Source organism: Prinia subflava, chromosome 7, assembly GCF_021018805.1.
Source record: "Prinia subflava isolate CZ2003 ecotype Zambia chromosome 7, Cam_Psub_1.2, whole genome shotgun sequence".
NCBI lineage: Eukaryota > Metazoa > Chordata > Aves > Passeriformes > Cisticolidae > Prinia > Prinia subflava.
In genome coordinates, this window is record NC_086253.1 from 32,616,066 (window position 1) to 32,635,402 (window position 19,337).

Genomic DNA, 19,337 nt, shown 5'->3' on the forward strand with positions numbered 1-19,337 from the left:
TGGCTGGATTCAGACACCCTATGCAGCAATGTACAGGGTCATGGAAACAGAATTAAAAAATGCCTGGAAGTGAGTACAACTACCAGGAGAAAGAAAGCAGGAAAGAGCAGACCTGAACACTAGAGATCTGAGTCAAGTCTTGACAGAAGACTTCCTGCAACATCAAGGCAGCTAGAAGGCAGGACAGTGTGGCAGACAGAGTTAGCTTGGATTTGCCTCCTGAGACAAGAGTAGATGCTTCTTCTCTTGTGATTACATAAATTTGGCTAAGTTTAACTGTACTGTTGAAGTATCTAGCAGGTCACATGACTTTGGGGTGCAATAGTTCCTCTAAGGCTGCTCAGTCAATACTGCTAATTTACAAATTAAAATGAAAATAAAAATTAAATTACATTAGCTTTTTGTTGACACAAAATTGGAAAAGAGTATGTGAGAAATCACAGACAGAATATGTTCATTAGCATCCTCCCAAACATCAAAGGCAGAAGAATTTGCTTCTATGGATTTCTTTGTTTAATTCCTCTTGGAAAATTAAAAAAAAAAAAAGTTTGTGAGTAAAACCTGAGAACATGACCTTAGGAGGTATCTGAGAACTCCATCCATTTTGGGGGATTTAAACTATCTAGGAGCCAGCCAAGAGCAGTGGCTCTGACTAAAGTGTTTGTCACCTGCAAATAACATTCAAAATGCCAGTGAACATGCAGAGATAAAGTACAGCACTGACTCATCAGCTTTGACACCGTGGTGTACATGTTTTGGTGTATTGCACTGACTGTAAAGATCAACTGCAACTGCAGAATAGGTCACATTACCTGAGCAGAACAGGTATCTGAAATATTCTGGCCTGTAAGAGCATTCACAAAAGCTCAGTTCACTACAGTTAGGTTGCTTTACTTAGCCTAGCCAGGAGGCAAATTAGAGAACTGAGAATTCAGCTCTAGGATGGATTCCCGTTCAAACACTACCTCTTCTCTCTTTATTGGGACACTTACAAAGGCAGCCTTTGCAACCCTTTTCACTGCATCTTCCGCTGCTCCAGCAAGGATGCATCAATACTAGCACACATATTACGTCAATACTTTTACTTTTCATCCAGGGAACTCTAATCCCAAAGACAGAACCCTGGAGCCAGACAAAGGAGAAGTGAGTAACTTTTAAGTTAACCTTTTAGACAGGGTTAGAGGAGGTCAAAATGTTTCAGTTCCTTATGCCACCATTTTATAAAAGGGGTCCCTCAATGTTTCATGTTTGCAGCACTGGATTCATGTATACATAACTACTGCTCTTAAATGTTTTAGCCTTTTTTCCTAAGGAAGTAGTAAAGGAGCTAGAATTTAGGACTTAGATATTCTTGTGTTCTGGAAATATTTTTGTACCTCAAAGAACTCTCTCCAAAAGGTGACAGCCTGCCTAAAATCTTGTTCTTATCCAGATTTCTCAATTAAGCATGTGTATTAAACATTTTTATTGCAATAGATTCTATTTAAGAGCATCTCCCCAAAGTATGTATTTGTCTAGTTTCAGAATCCCTTCCTTTTTTGTTCTTCCCCCTTTTTCTGGTACATTGCCACGCATGTTTTCACAGTATATTTCCAACAGGACTCAGTGCAGGTCACGTACAGTGGCTCCCATGCCAAGTGGTTGCACTGTGAAGACGGCAAACTTTAATAATAAAGCAGAAATTCCATCATTTGATTTACGCTCATGCTTGCAGCACAAAAGCAAACATTAGGACAAGCCTACTACTTTTAAAAATATTTCCCCACTGTGCTTTGAAGGCAATGTGGTCTCTGGCTTCTGAAGGTAACCTGTATTTTAAAGAGCCACAGCTGCATTTTAGCTTTCCATTTACTGAAATCTCTGTCCAGTATCTTTTTGCATTGATGTTTTTCCTGAGGAATCACTGTGGCCTCAAAGCCCTATGTGCTCAGATTCCCTTTCTGCTCACAGAAGGTAAGGTGCACAGAAATAACTGTGAAAGCACAGCCAGATAGTCAATACTTTTTAATTCCTCGTCTCCCAGAAGTATTTGGCTGTACTGACAGGTGACTTCAAATCCAAAATTGCTTCTTTACAATGGCCCAAGCACATGTCTTGTCCACACTTGTTTTCTAATAGCTCTCATGAAAATATGGAAACAGGAGCAATAAGTTATTCTTTAGGCTGTTTTTAACTCATGAAAAGAAATATATGTTAAATCCTACCAAATTCCAGTGCAAAGAAAGAAGACAATCTCAGCTTCCAGGTATTAAAAATTTCTAAGGTGTATCACAACAGCCACATACACGAGTTGCTACATCTAACTTCCCTTACAAGGTAGTAAACAAATCATGAGCATACTTTTAAATGCAGTAAATATTGATTGTGAGCCTTCTGGAAATATCACTGTTTACAGTGATCTGGACTTCACACAGATGATCCTTCTTCTGTCTATTCTACATAACTGTGAGGGATTTGGCAATGCTCTGTTTTATTGTGAAGAATTCAAGGACATTCGTACATTGCTCCAAATACAACTTTGTTTAATTTGCCTTTAATTAACTACTAAAATCAAGATAATACAATTTCAGTTACAGGTTTGAGGTGGCCAAGCAGGACAGCTGAAGAAATTGTAACAGTCCTTATAAAACCAGGTTCTGGTATCTGGGGAACAACTTGGACAAAGTTTTGAAGAAGAAATACCAAATAATTTCAATTTCCTCATTAAATTTTGACATGTTAGAATTTATTTTAGTAGTGGTAAATGTGACCTATGTAATCTTAAATGTAACAAATATAACATAGAAATTATGAACTCAGTAAAAGTATAGGGCGAAGTAACATTGTTGGTGGAGGGTTAAAAAATATAATTTCTGGATTGAGTAATGTGTAGGGGGAGAAAAGTAGAGAACGTACAACTAGAACTTGACGCAGCTAGCTCGGAAACAAGCGTCAGCTTCTGCAAACAGCTCCATGCTATTGTAATGACCGAATCAAGTGTGACTGCAGCTCAGGGGATAATTGAGAAGCATTGTTTTAACCAAATCAAGTGTAGATCAGGGTAGAAGTGTAGGTATGATTTAAGATAGTAACTAAGGAATAGGATAATCAGTATCTAAGGGTGGGAGTTAGTTAACATGTGTATAATTTAAACTATAAAAATCACGAATCGACTCTGTATCCTCTGGACATCAGATTTGGGTGTATCGTCACCCCTGTGTCCCGCGCGCTTGAATAAAGAACCGCATATGATCGCCTTCGTGTGGTTATATGTTTTCCTACGCTAACATTTTTGGCGACCCAGATGGGACCTTGTGGGCGCAGCCAGGACCCCGCGACCCGATCACGCTCCAGCCGGCACTGGGTAATTTCTCGGGGAGCCCATCGGAGCCGCGACCCTCGCCGCTCACAACGACCCCTGGTGAGAGGTAAAGTTCTTTATTCTCTAGTCTGGGGGCCTGCCATTAAGACGCAGCGAAAGCTACGCTTGGTTGGGCAAAAGGAATTCCTGGTAGTATTGCCTAGGCAGCCGTCCGTCAGACATCGCGAAAGCGTTGCAAGTTCGGCATCTGTGGTTTTTATGTATCTGTAATATAGAGAAACTAAAAGGGTTAAAAGAGGTTTTGAGCAGCAATAATGCCTCTATACCAAGTTCTTCTCCGTTGAGTTGTTTGTTGGCACATTAGAAAGAGGAGAACTTCCGTCAAGAATTACGAAAAGATAAGTTGATTGAATATTGTAATGTTCACTGGCCAAAATACGCTTTGCCTGAAAATCAGAGATAGCCGAAAAACGGGTCTTTTGATGTGAAAGTTATTATGCAACTTAGATCGCTTTGTACACAAGATGGAAGAGTAGAACAATTACCATATATTGACTTATTTCTGTGCTTACTTGAGAAACCGGTTTTGTAGCTTGACAAAATGAAAGCAATGAAGCTTGAGAATAATAAGTGTCTGGCTTGCGTCCAAAATAAGCATTGTATAGAACATGCAGTTTTAAGTGAAATTTTAAGGGAAAAAAGAGATGAACTAGAATCGGAATTATTAGTATCTCCCATAGCTCCCGGAACCACCACGGCCCCCTCAACACCAAGTTCTACCCCGCTCACCCTGACCCCACCTGATTCTCTTACACCCCCCTCGCTCGCGCCAGCACAATATGTTTCACCCCCACCTTTGTCTGCTGAAGGTAATTATCCTCCTCTGCCTGTGCCAGCCGCTCCTCCGCTTGCCCCTCCTCCGCCTGCCCAGGTGCCTGTCCCTCCTCCGCCTGCTCAGAGAACCCCCCCCTTCTCCACATACACCTGCTCAAAGCTATCCTGCTCCCCCGCCCACACCCGCTGAAAGAAGATATACTGATCTTCAAGTAAACAGTGAGCAAAGAAGAACTCAGCTTGCCTTTATTTTTCTGGGTCAGGCACAAGAAGATATTAAGAAAAAGCTACAGAAACTAGAAGGTGAAAAGTTAAGAAACTTAGATAAACTCTTAGAGATTGCCTAGAAAGTTTATAATAACAGGGACAGAGAAATTGTCAAGAAACAGGGGCAAAGCCTTTTAGCAGTCTTACAGAGACAAGAGCGAGGACGTGGTAGAAGTAGTCGTGGCGTTAATAGAGGTAGCTTTGGCAGAAGTTCTGGTCATAGTAGATTAAGTCTGAATCAGTGTGCATATTGTCAGATAGAAGGACACTAGAAAAAGGAGTGTCCAAACCGGTTCAGCCACAATGGTCAGCCTCAGTTAGACAGTATGTTTAATCAAAGTAGTGAGCATCAGCTAGATAGTGTAGCCAGGGTCATAGTTTTACATGAGAGAGAGCCAGGATCAAGAGAGCCCATGGTGACTTTGCATTTAGAAAGAAAAGACGTAAATTTTCTCATTGACACGGGAGCCACACATTCTGTACTAAATTATCTTAAGGCGCAAATCGGGAACAAGTCAGCAGCAGTCATTAGAGCCACAGAGAAAGAAGAGGTACGGCCATTCTTGCAACCCCTAGAATTGAGCTTTGAAGATAAGATCTTGACCCATGAATTCTTATACATGCCAGACTGCCCAACTCCGCTCTTAGGGCGCGATCTACTGGCAGCACTGGAGGCAGTAATTACTTTTGAGAATAGTGAACTCGTAATGAAAATTCCGGAGTCTAAGACAAGAAAGATTTTGATGATAAAAGAAAAACCAATTTCTAATATTCCTAAAGAAGTAGAAGATGCAGTAATTCCCTCTGTCTGAGAAACAGATGTACCTGGAAAATCTAAATTGGCACAACCAGTACATGTAAAGTTAAAAGAAAGAGCAAAAGCTGTACGAATTAAACAATACACTATAAAACCAGAAGCACGACAGGGAATAGCAAAGACCGTTGATAAATTTTTAAAATATCGAATTCTAGAGGAATGTAAATCGGAATACAACACCCCAATTTTCCCAGTGAAGAAACCCAATAGTGAGTATAGACTTGTACAAGATTTAAGAGGTATAAATGAAATAACAAAAGACATTCATCCAGTGGTTGCCAATCCCTATACATTGTTAGCATCCGTAAAGGAGATATATAAATAGTTTACTGTAATTGACTTAAAAGATGCTTTCTTCTGTATACCCCTTGACCAAGAAAGTAGGAAACTATTTGCCTTTAAGTAGAAACATCCAGAAAGTAGAAGAAAAACTCAGCTCACCTGGACTCGATTACCAATAGGGTACAAGGAGTCCCCCACTCTCTTTAGAAGTCAACTGGCAAAAGAACTAGAAATCTAGACCAGAGAAAAGCAAGTACCAAGAGACCAATATTTATTACTCCAGTATGTAGATGACATTTTGATTGCAACAGAGGAAGAAATGACCTGCATAAAGGTAACCATTAAGATCTTAAATTCATTAAGAATGAGAAGGTATAAAGTATCCAGAGAAAAAGCACAAATTGCCCAACAAACTGTGATTTACCTAAGATGTGAAATCTCACAAGGGCAGAGAAAACTGGGTACTTGATACAATCCTGTTTCCCTCAAAGGGTCTCAGCTAGCTCAGCCCTTCTCAGGCCTAATAGGATTATATCAAGAAAGACAGGATAAGGATTCAAAAGAGGCTCTCTTACCCTTTTAGCTGCAAGTCCTTTATTCCAGGTTGATGTCCCAGGAGAGAGAGAGAGCTCCCGGGGGACAGGGGTCCCTTTTTCTCAGGGTCTCTGAGGGAGGGGCTAGCTGGCACACAGCCAATGGGGTCAGAAGGGGAAGGAAGGGTCAGACTACATGACAGGAGTTCCAGGGGTCCCTGAGGGAGAAGAAACCATTTCCCCAGGGGGATGTAACATCTCCTCCTTTTTTTGTTTAAAAAGATACAGAGAGAAGTTCTCACATTCTGTTTAACACGGAGTGTGGGTTTCCCACCACTTATGGTTGGTAGGGAGACCGGACCGCTTTAGATTTGCCAACTCTATATGGTTGACTTCTGAGGTAGAAGATATGAGGCCATTAATAGCCTTGAAAATCAAACAGCGTAGGATTCCGAATGCTATGGTTACAAGGAAAAGGATAACAAAAAGTAACAAAATTGTTTTGACTACAGAAGTCCACCACCCAGTGAATCCCCAGCCCTTGAACAGTTCCTTGATCCAATCTTCTGATTCTTGCTTCACTTGTCCAATCATGTTGTTCATGCTTCAGAGGGCAGCATGGATGTTTGGAGGATCCATGCAGCTGCCAGACTGTTCAGCATTAGCAGGATGACAACTTGGATGGGGTTCATCATAGGGTTGAGTGGGAGGTAGGTTTTCTCTGGAAGGGAAAAATAAACATTTTTTAAAACATGTTAAAAAGGTTCCTGTTTCTGCCAGAAGGAATTCACCTCTAAGGAGGTTCTTTCTCTTCCATCCGGCGGCGTCTTCTCTTCGAAGCATCAGTCACTTGCTTCTCGTCCCCTTCTGCTGGAGCTGGATTTTTGGGGACAAAAGGTTTCACCCACTTCTGGGGAATCCACCGAGGGCCTGAGGGAGTAGCCACACATGCATAGCCACGACCCCAGGTCACAAGCTCATAGGGACCTCTGGTTTCCCAAGTTTCAGGATCCCTAATCAAAACCGGTGGACGCTGAGACAATTTAAACTGATCACCACTGTTAAAATGACGTACCACAGGTGGACTCATGTTTTCAAATGAACAGTTTAGAAAATTGATGGTGAACATGGCTTTGCAGAGCTTCTGCTGTGGTGTCATCCACGAAGCCGAGCAGTTCTGCCTAGCCAGAACCTGTTTGAGCGTTTGGTGTGCACGCTCGATCACAGCTTGACCTGTGGGGGAGTGAGGGATGCCAGTTTTATGCTCCACTCCCCACTGCTGGACAAATTCCAGGAACTCCTTGGACACATACCCTGGGCCGTTATCAGTTTTGATTGTTTTTGGAATTCCCAACACTGCAAAGGCTTGCACTAGGTGCTGCTTGGCATGTATAGATTTTTCTCCTGCGTGGGCAGAGGCATACACTGCACCTGAATATGTGTCAATGCTCACATGAACATATTTGAGGCGACCAAAACTAGGAATGTGTGTGATGTCTGTTTGCCATACCTCACAGCTGCCCAGGCCCCTGGGGTTAACCCCCATGCCCATCGATGGCATGACCTGGAGCTGGCAGTTCGGACAGGTACCTACAATGGCTCGAGCCTGGCTCCGTGTTAGCTGGAATTGTCGGATCAGGGCTGGCACATTTTGATGGTAATGTTGGTGACTCAGTTTTGCCTGCTGGAAGACATCAGGGAGATGTGCCTTTTCAACTGGGGCAGCAAGGCAGTCTGCCTGGCGATTCCCCTCTGCGATCTCACCTGGCAAATCAGTGTGTGACCTCACATGCATCACGTAAAACGGGTGCTGTCGATGAGAAACCAAATAGATTAGCTTTGAAAGCAACCTGAAGAGATGTTCATTCTCTATTTCTTTGAGCACAGCCTGCTCCGCTCTGGACACTACTCCCGCCACATAGGCAGAGTCGGTTACCAAATTGATTGGTTCTGAGAACTTCTCAAAAGCTCTTACCACTGCGGCCAGTTCAGCCACTTGGGGGGATCCCTCCACAAACTCAACATCAGCTTCCCAATGCTGAGTCCGTGGGTTCCTCCAAGTCACGACGGACTTGTTGGAAGCACCCGATGCGTCTGTGAAGACTGTGAGAGCTTTGAGTGGTCTCCGACTCCTTTTCTCATGAGGAATAAGGTGGAATTCCTCATTGAACAACTTGTGGGACGGGGCATGGACTGATATTTGTCCCCTGTAGCTGTCCAGAGATAGTTGGAGACTGGCATTGCTCTGCAGCAAATGCTCAAACATCTCTTTGGTCAATCTCTCAGGAGAGTTCTTTCCCTCCTCTGAAAGTCTGACCGGGAGGTGAATGCATGCAAAGTCACAACCTGCCAATTCACACAATCTTACCCTGGCCTTCCGAATCAGCTGTGCTATCAGCTCCTGTGGCTCTGTGATGGTCTTGGATCTTTGGTGGGAGAGGAAAACCCACTCTATTATCAACAGTGAATCTCTCTCTTCCTCGATCCATTGAAAGATCAAGCCATGCAGGTGTGGCAGTTTTCCTAGAACAATGAACTGGAAAGGCACCTTTGGCTCACACCGGTGAGCCTGTCTCTCTGACAAGGTTTTTTGTACCTTTTCGATTGCTGTCTTCGCCTCTGGGGTCAGCTCCCTGGGAGACGTCAGCTCCTTCTCCCCCTTCAATAAATTGAAGAGGGGTTCTAGATCTTGATTTGTGAGGCCTAGCCAGGGTCTTACCCAATTCAAGGACCCACACAGGGAGTGGAGATCTGCTAGAGTTTTTGGATTGCAACCAATTTCTAAGCTCTGTGGAACAACAGTCCTTGCACTGATTTGCAAGCCCAGGTATTTCCAAGGTGGCATCCTTTGAACCTTGTCCTCCTGTAATTGAAATCCAGCAGAGGTTAAAACTTTAACCACTAGGTCAAGCGTGTGTTGGAGTATAGAGTCATTGGGGCCACACACTAGCACATCATCCATGTAGTGAAGGATGATGGCTTCTTTCCTCTGTGCGCGTATTGGAGACAGTAATGAGGCTACATATTGTTGGCATATGAAAGGACTCGATTTGAGACCCTGGGGAAGGACCCTCCAGTGATAACGCTTCATTGGGGCCTGTCTATTGACAGTGGGAACTGAGAAGGCAAACCTAGGGGCATCTTCAGGGTGCAATGGAATTTGGAAAAAACAGTCCTTGATGTCTAAGACAGCCAATTTCCAATCTCGGGGGAGCATTGTTGGAGTGGGCATCCCTGGTTGGAGGGGTCCCATGTCTTCTACTATTTTATTAATTTCTCTTAGATCATGGAGCAACCTCCACTTGTCCTTTCCCGGTTTCTTTATCACAAAGATCGGGAAATTCCAGGGGCTAGTTGTCTCCACAATGTGTCCCTGAGCCAATTGCTCTTCCACGAGTTTTTCCAGCGCCTTGAGCTTTTCTTTACTCAAAGGCCACTGTGCTACCCATCTGGGGGTGTTTTCTAACCACTTTAACTTCTGGGTAGGGCGCTCCACAGTGGCTACTTGCAAAAATCCTGGGGTGTTTTAGGAATGACCAATCGGACTCCCCACTGAGACATGGTGTCCCTCCCCCACAGTGGGGCGTTATAATCTGCTACGAAAGGACGGACATTCGCCACCTTTCCATCAGGTCCCTCAATTTGCACCACGTTTTTCGAAATCCTTGCCATTGAGATTCCTCCTATGCCCTGAAGTTTGCCTGCTACCGGCTCTAATTCCCAGTTTGAAGGCCACATGCTTTGTGGCATTACGGTGACCTGAGCTCCCGTGTCGAGCACTCCCGCCACTTGGAGGCGCTCTGATCCACAGGTGATGTTGCACCTCATAGAGGGTTTAGGTTCCCCCACCACCTCTGTCCAGTAGACCTCTGGTGATTTACCGTCTGCTGTGATCTCTGCTGGAACTGGTATAGCTTGGGCAAGAATTTGTCCTGCTACCAGATAAAAGGGTGGGTGTGAACAACGAGCCAACAACATGAGGCCTATTATTTTTCCCTTTATGGTCATGGGAGCTATCTCAATTTCCAAGGGTGTGTGTGCCGTGTCCCCAATAACAAAATACTCACTGTCCAATCCCATGTGGTAAACCGTCAGGTCCTGTGAGATGTTAGACAGGTCAACTGTTATAACCATCCACTCAGTAGATCTGAAATGGAAACCTTTGGTAGTTACAAGTCTAAAACGGCCAAATGGCTGCCAAACCTTGTTAGTTGAGCATTTAACATTTACATTTTTCTGCACCCCCACACCCCGTGACCTGCCCTCCCCCCCCTTTTTCTCTAAGAGAGAAGCTTTTGCCAATGTGAGTCCCGCTACATTTATATCTTTGCGCGTTGTAGTATCAACCGCGGGCACGCACTGTAAATTCAGTTTTTTTGTTTGTTGAATTTCTTCTGCTTCTGCGTCTGGGGACAGGATCTGGCGAAGTGTCCTGGTTTCTTGCAGCGGAGGCAGATGATGCGCTGCAGCTGGTCTGGTGGCATCTGTTGCCTGCTGGGGTGTGGTCCAGCAGGGGCTGTATGCTGTGGGTGTGTTGTTCCAGGATGTCTTTCAGATGTGCAGAACAGTTCTGCCCGTCTGGAACAAGCTTCTATCATCTGGGACAGAGTAGGTGGTGGGTCCAAGGGTAAAGTGAGGATAATTCTACGACAGGTCTCATTAGCATTTCTTTGAGCCATCTCTTTGATCAGCTCTGCCTGCACCACGGGATCTGGTATTTGGTGTTCCACCTGTGTCCTCAGACGATCAACAAACTGTAAGAAATTCTCCGTAGGAAATTGTTTAACATTGACATAACTTCCTTTCCCTTCCCTTGATGGTAGCTGATAAAACATTTTCTCTGCAACATTGCTAATCCTAAGTAAAATTTGTTTGGATAATACTCGGGTTTGTTTTTCGGGGCAAGCCCATGCACCCTCACCACACAGATGTTCAAATGTAATATCATTATTTTCAGTGTCCTTAGCCATATTAGGGTTTTGCTGAATCTCCTGTAAAAGTGTTCTTAAAGCTCTTTTCCACATATTGTCCCACAGATCATACTCTGAGGGAGATAACAGACATCTGAATAAGTCCTTAATATCATTAGGGACCATTTCATTAGAATCAAATGTGGCTCTAAACATCCCTTTAAAGATGGGGGTGTCCCTGCCAAACTCACGTTGTACTTTACATAGTTCTTTCTTGTCTTGGTAGGAGAGTGGCTGGTATTGCCTAGAACCCTGCCTCCTGCCTACATATGCTACTGGAGCTACAGAGAAAATGGGTTCATCTGCATTTGCCAAGGGTCTGGAAGCTGCTGCCGGTCCCCCCGTGTCTGGGGATACCGGGGTTACAGTGTTAGCAGTCCCTTGTGTGTTGGGAAGGAAAGGCGTGCTCTGTCCGTGCTGGCTGGGCAGCCCAGGCTGTCCCCCTCCCCCCGCCGTGTGGCAATCATACCTCCCGCCGTGGCCGTGCAGGGTGGGGGGGGCGGCCCTCTCCCTGCTGCCGGGGAGGCAGTGGGAGGAGGGGCCGGCCCCCTCTGAGCCGCCGCAACAGCCGGGAGGGAGGCAGGGGGAGGAGGGGTGGGGTGGGGCTGCCGGAGGCCAGCAGGGGTTGGCACAGGGGTATGGGGTGGGGGCGGGGGCAGAGGGAGGGGGTTGGGAGGGGAAGGGGTCGTGGGGGGAAGGTCGGGGCACATGGCAGCCGCCATTGTTATCAGCCACGTGGAGGGGGTCTCCCAGGGACCCTGCCGCCTCGCAGAAGTCCCGGGCCGCCCCTGCCCCCCCGCCGTGATCATGAGGAGAGAAACTGGCTTTGTTAAAAGGATCCCGGAACAAAGGTAAACCCGGGTATAAAGGTGGATCAGAGGGAGGATTACATGGGGTAAGTTTTTGCTCCTGGCTGGGTTTGTTTAACTCTAACAGATGTTTACGGGCTTGCAAAAATATTGGGATAAATACAGAAGCGGCGTGATCATTATTTTGGACTTTATCTGTGATCACCGTACCCACGTAGTCCCAAAAGGAAACAGAATCTATCTGCAACAATTCAGCTTCAGTAAATTCATGTTCTAACCAGCGAACAAAACGTTTTTGCAGCCTTTTGGAAATTTTAACGTTAATTAAAAGGTCCTGGAGTTGTTTTAATATACTCTTTTGAGGAGCTGATAGCTGTATGCCCATGATTCGATATTATTGAAAGCTATTAGCTCAAAATCCAGCCTCCAGCTGCTACAGTCAGCTGTATGTAACTCCTGTGTCTCCTATAACCAGAGAGAACAGGCGGGGAAAACTCGGGGGCTGCGGTCGCTTATTCGCGCCGTTTCTCCAGCCCCGGTGGCACCGGGGGGGTCCCCGCAGCCTTGCTTGGCCGATGGGATACGTGCCCGGGCCGGGGTTTCCCCGAAAAGCAGGGCTCCTTGTGCGGAGCCGCCCCACGGGTCCGCGGGCTGCGGCAATCAGAAACGAAAGAAAAAAAAAAGAAAAAAAAATCGCCACCGCAGGGTCCTAAAATCCACCCGCTGCTACTAGCAAAGGTAAAATTACGCCCTCCCAGTTTGCGGTACCGATCAAACGGAGGACTTTACCTGGTCCGTGGTATCATATGCTGAGTCAGAAGCAACTGAAGGTCCTGTCTTTAGCTCACTCGTGACTGGGCAACCACAAGCTACGAGCTTATCCCTACTCACCTATAGCTACAACATGTGGCCAAAGTGCCTAGGGTAATTGAACTTCCCAAAGAGCTTTTAAGACCATGAAAGGTCTCCAGCTCCGCATGGGTTTCTATAATTAAACCCACTTTGGGGGCCAATTGATACAATCCTGTTTCCCTCAAAGGGTCTCAGCTAGCTCAGCCCTTCTCAGGCCTAATAGGATTATATCAAGAAAGACAGGATAAGGATTCAAAAGAGGCTCTCTTACCCTTTTAGCTGCAAGTCCTTTATTCCAGGTTGATGTCCCAGGAGAGAGAGAGAGAGCTCCCGGGGGACAGGGGTCCCTTTTTCTCAGGGTCTCTGAGGGAGGGGCTAGCTGGCACACAGCCAATGGGGTCAGAAGGGGAAGGAAGGGTCAGACTACATGACAGGAGTTCCAGGGGTCCCTGAGGGAGAAGAAACCATTTCCCCAGGGGGATGTAACAGGTACTAATCGTATTCAAGCTATCTGTGCTATTCCAGAGCCCCAGAATCTACACGAGCTGCAGATCTTCCTCAGAATGACAGGGTAGTGTTGCCTGTAGATCATGGACTATAGACTGATTGCAAAACCCTTGTACGAAGCTCAGAAGACGCAGCCGTTCACCTGAGACAAACCACAGAAAGAGGTCTTCCAGAAGTTAAAAGAAGCACTGACAACTGCTCCTGCTTTAGGGTTACCTGATCTGTCTAAAGACTTTCAGCTGTACGTGCATGAAAAGCAGCGACTGGCACTGAGAGTCCTGACCCAACGACTAGGAAGCTGGAAAAAGCCGGTAGGTTACTTTTCCAAACAACTCGACAACGTAAGTGCCGAATGGCCTTCATGTCTGCGGGCAGTGGCAGCTACCGTGCTGCTGATACAGGAAGCCAGGAAGCTCACAATGGGAAGACACATAGATGTCTATGTGCCACACATGGTAACTACAGTCCTAGAACAAAAGAGGGGCCATTGGCTCTCTCCAAGCCGCATGATGAAGTTTCAGGTAACCCTGACTGAGCAAGATGATGTTGCACTAAAAACAACTAACCTCTTGAATCCAGCTCTATTTCTAGGTGCCACAGCTGAGGAAGGTCCATTAGAGCATGACTGTCTAGAAGTCATCGAGCACACTTATTCAGCAAGAACACATCTGAAGGATGTCCCCCTGGAGCAACCAGAGTGGAAACTCTTTACAGATAGAAGCAGCTTCATGGAGAACAGAGCCAGATACGCAAGATATGCGGTAACTACAATTAATGTAGTAATAGAAGCAAAATCACTACCACCTAACACGTCTGCACAAAGGGCAAAACTAATCGCATTAATCAGAGCACTCGAGCTGAGTGAAGACAGTGAATATCTAGACTGACTCCAAAATATGCCTTCAGAGTAGTGCATGTACACGGAGCTTTATAGAAAGAAAGAAGACTGCTGTCCTCCCAAGGGACAAATATTAAACATCAAGATGCAGTCCTACAATTGATAGATGCAGTACAAAAACCTGAACAAGTAGCAATCATGCACTGCAAGGCACATCAATCAGGCAACTCCAAAATTTGTGAAAGAAATCGAAAAGCAGATTGGGCAGCCCGTCAGGTAGCGCGAGAAGTGCAGAAAACAATGGCGTTAATACCATCAAGACTTAATATCTCTCAATTTAATTTGCCTCCGAAGCCAAACTATACAATCGAAGATGACAGACTAGCACAACTGCTGAAGGCACAGAAGAACGCAGAAGGGTGGTATGTAACCGCACAAGGGCAAATAGTAGTACCTCCTTTAGTAATGAAAGAAATCTTACAAGTAAAACATAATGAGTGTCACTAAGGTGCAGAAGTGTTAGTAAAGTAGTTAAGACAATACCTAATCTCAGTACAGATGCAAACAATGGCCAAGTCAGTAATGTCTAAATGTGAAATCTGTCTGAAAAACAATCCCGTAGCTAGACGACAAGCACAGTTAAACAGAATTCAGATAAAAATAGAACCAAGAGACTATTAGCAAGTAAATTTTGCAAAACTGCCAAAAAACTCAAGGATACAAATACCTGTTAGTAGGGGTTGACACGTTTTCTGGATAGCCAGAAGCCCTTCCCTGTCACACAAACCAAGCAAAGGAAACAGTTAAGTAGTTATTACAAGAAATCATTCCCAGGTTTAGAGTGCCCCTAAAGATATCATCAGACAGAGGCCCACACTTCATAGCCACAGTGGTACAAAAAGTAAGCAAGTTATTAAGAATATCTTAGGACCTCCACACACCATGGAGACCCCAGTCAAGTGGGCAAGTAGAAAGAATGAACCAGACACTGAAGAAGCAGATCAGTAAAATATGCCAGGAAGCCAAACTGCAGTGGCCACAGGCTTTGCCGATCGCATTGCTGAGGGTTCAGATAAAGCCTAAGAGTGAGATGTCAGTTAGTCCTTATGAAATATTGTATGAGAAACCATATGAATCTCCTAACCCCAATCCAAATGTTCATGTCACAGGGAAACAAGATGTGTATAATTATGTTCTGTCCCTCGGAAAAACTCTAGCTCGGCTTCGAAGTGTTCTCGTGTAGAACAGACCACTGGCCCTGGAGAATCCAGTCCACAATATCAAACCAAGAAATGAAGTATACATCAAAACCTGGAACGAAGAACTGTCACCCTGGTTTTGAAGACTTTTTTAAGCCTTCTGTTATGTTCTTCATATTGGAGTCAGAAGTTTCACCTTATCACACTTTCTACTATAAACACTGGCCATGTTTTGCTAACTGTCTTTTATTGTTTACATATTTCTAGGTAGGAGGAGAAATGTGATTGACAGTTAGCTCGACCAACGTGGATTGAGAGGTGGAATTCCATCCTCCAATCCACGGGCACCATGGGAAATGTATAAAACTGGGTTTTGTAAATAAACTCGCTCTCTTTTCCTGCTTCGCTCACCAGCGTGTCCTCGTGTGGTTCTTCCTGTGTCCACTGTGACATCTGGTGACCCTGACGTGTTTGGTAGGACTGTCTGGGTGAGCTCTGTCGGGCCCTTCACTCTTTGGCTAGGCTCTGTGGCTCTGTAGTGCCTTTCACTCCTTCCCTAGGCTCTGTGGCTCTGTTTGGCGGGTTTACCCCCCTTTTCTGCTGCACAATGCCTTTCGATACGGTCTTGAAAGAGGACTCCATAGCTTTGGATGTCTGGAAGTCTATTGTGGAACGAAAGTACGTTCCTGTTTCCTGGGCAGAACTTCAGGGTTTGTTGGAATGGGCCCGGGGGCGTGGCTTCTTTAGCGATCCGGCGGACGCATTTTCTGGGGAGGTGTGGGGCAGTTTGGGGGAGTGCCTCATGGACCTTCTCTCTTCCCCCCCCCCTCGTGCTGGAGGCAGCCAGGTTGTTGGTTGTGTGGCGAAAGATTGATCTCTTTTTCCGGGAAATGGATCCCGCTAGCTCGGAGATCTCGGCAGATTCTCTGAGCGACCCTCCCTCTCCGGTGGTAGGTGGGGGGCCGCAAAGGGACGCGGCCGCGGTGTCGGACGTGGGATCTCCGTCCGAGCTCGATCCCCTGTCTCCGAGGTCGGAGGATTCTTTTCCTCCCCCTCCGGCTGATGCGCTGGAAGATTTGTTCCTCTCCGATTCGGATTTCGAATTTTTGGGGAACAAGGGAAGCCTGAACCCGCCCCGGCCGTTCGAACAGCGAGAGGGCGGGGCCCCGCAGTCGTCACGGCCGGCCCCGCCCACTCATGCCCCACAGCGCCGGAGAGTGGGGATGGAAGAGCCTTCCATTCAGGCCTTCCCAGCACTGACGGGCGGGGAGGAGACCGCGGCGCGGGCCCCGCCCCTTGTAGAGCATGATTCTATTACCACGCTCTGCCCGAAATGCGGAACTTCCACGACGTATCCTCTGGATACGTCAAGGGTGGAGCCGCCCCCCGCGCAGCCCCACTTGGGCGCCGAGGGTGGCTCCTTGGGCGCCTCTGCGCCTGCGCCGCCTCTGCAGAGGGTGCAGGGGGCGGGCGCCGCTGGAGGCGGGGCCTGTATCGGCTCTTTGCCGGCCCCTGTCCTGTTGAGTGGGCAGTCCGTGCATTCCCTGTCGGGGGGGCTGCCGCCTGCTATTGGCCGGCGGAGCCTCGGTGAAACCTTACTCGGCGGGATCCCGGACCGAGCGGCGGCTGGCTCGGGCAAGGGCGGAGCGGCGCCGATCCCTGCTCCCTTCCTGGGTCCCTCCCCCACTGCACCGGCCGCGCCTGCGGTGCTGAGCACGGCGCGTGGAGAGGGTGCAGTCCCGCGAACCGCGCCTGCGCCGTTGATCGCGGCGCGAGACGGGGACGCAGCCCCGCGGGCAGCGCCGGTGCCCGCCCCCCGTTCCCCCCCCGCGCTGAGTGCGCAGGCGCCCTTGAGCACGGCGCACAGTGGAGCGAAAGCTCCGCCAGCCGCACCCGTCCCAGCACATTGTAATCTGCCTGCATGGGACTCGGGGGTTCTATCGGAACCTACACCTACTGAAGAGCCCTGTACCCGTGCTGCGGCGGACGCAGGCACCGCCGGGGCTGCGGAAGCGCCAGCGGGCCCGCCCCCGCAGCCTCTCACCGGCGCTGCGCCTGCGATGGGAGCAGGCGCTACAGTTTTTAATTTCAGCGCTGGTGGGGACGCAGCTGGGGTCCGGCCGGCCCTTCCCAGGGCCAAGAGACCCCGCGCTCTGGGATCCTCCACCTGGACACTCCCTCCTTGTAATGTCACAGTGCGGCCAAAGGACAAGCAGCGATTTTGGGGGGGAGTTAGAGTCAAGATGGAGGAAGTGACGGACTGCATGTGTACACATCGTCCTCCGGAGTCTGAAAAGATTAGCTCTACTGCTGTTGTTTCTGACGCCGCTGGACCTCCGGTGTCTGGCATTCAGCTGGCCCCCAGCCAAGTGTCTGCCTCTGTCCCTGTGGACCCCACGGGACGGGATGTGGCAGGTCCTGCCACCCTACCAGGAGGTCTCCAGGCTTTCCCTGTCATAACAGGTGTTACCCATAACACCCACCAGCCTTTGCATTGGAAAGCCTTGATGGAGCTTCATGATAAGGTGGGGAAATATGGCTTGGGGTCTAGTGAAGTAATGCAGATGCTCAGGTTTTTCAACGGTCATCTTTTAACACCTTATGACATCCGGAGTCTAGCTCGCGCTCTGTTTCCACCTGTCGAATATGAAATTTTCGAATCAAAATGGAGTCAGTTAGCAAACAGCACAGTGGAGCAAAATGCCACATTAGGCCCAACTGATGTCAGGCGCACGGTTGATACCGATAAGCTGCTGGGCATTGGAAATTATGCCGATGCCAATGGACAAGTTGGGTTTGCGCCCTTGGTGCTTGAGCAGTGCCAACAGGTAGGCATGGCAGCTCTGGTTCAGACCATAGCAATGGCTGCTCCAGAGGAACCGTTTGCCACAATTGTTCAAGGAGCTGATGAGCCATTCCTGCATTTTGCAGGAAGGCTGACTGCTGCAGTGGAAAAGCAGGTCGGTGATCCTGAGCATAGGAAGGTATTACTTAAGCACCTGGGCCAAGGCAACTGCAATACTGATTGCAGGAGGATCATCGACACACTTCCTGGTGATCCGTCCATCGCTCAGATGGCAGAGGCCTGTGCAAAGATAAGCACACGTAGCCGCAAGTTTGTTGCCTTGGCTGATGCTGTGCAGTCACCTGTGGCTATGGCTGTACAACCAGCCATGGCCCCTGTGATGCAGCCTGCTTGGATGGGCCCTCAGGGCAGGCTGCAACAGCAGGGCAGTCCCAAAACCAGGAAAAAACAGGGGAAGAAAGTGCAAAAAACCACGGCCCCCTTGTTTCTGTGCGCTCGATGTGGAAAACCAAATCACTATGCAAATAATTGCAGGGCGACGGTGCATGCTAATGGCCATCCCCTTCTGGTGTCGGGAAACACGAAACGCAGCGCGAAGCAGAGACGCGCTCAGACACAAGTGTCTCTGCCCCCACCCGAACCGATGGAGGTCTGCTTAGCAGGCTTGCAGCCAGCACCCGCGGCTCAGCGGGTGTTGACGTCTGCACAGCAGAATCTGTCCTCATAAATTCGGACAAGATACACAGGGTCCCCTTGGATGCCTTTGGTCCTTTGGGTGATGGTATGAGTGCTTTCCTCATGGGGAGGTCTAGTGCCATCATTCAGGGTATCATTGTGCACACAGGACTCATCGATGCCGACTTTTCAGGGCAGATTCACGCGATGGTCTCCACATCTACCCCCCCTCTGACTATCCCAAAAGGCACACAAATTGCTCAACTTGTTCCTTTTAAGTCTTCTATTTCTAGGACGGAGGACTGGTCACGAGGTGACGGCGGCTTCGGCTCTACTGGGCCACCTCAAATGCACTGGACTGTTGCCCTGACCAAAGACTGTCCTGAGATGGTGTGTACTGTGTCCATGGCTGGTGCAACGCCGCTAGAGATTCAACTTCGCGGCCTCCTGGACCCCGGGGCCGATGTTACGATTTTCTCCCTGGCGGCTTGGCCCCCTCAGTGGCCTTTGAGCCTGGTGCAGACACCTGTGACGGGCATAGGAGGAACGAAGCAGTGCTATGTGAGCCAGAATCCTGTGATCATCACCAACCCGGAGGGACAGACGGCCACGATTTGGCCTTATGTTACGGACACTGCTAAGAACCT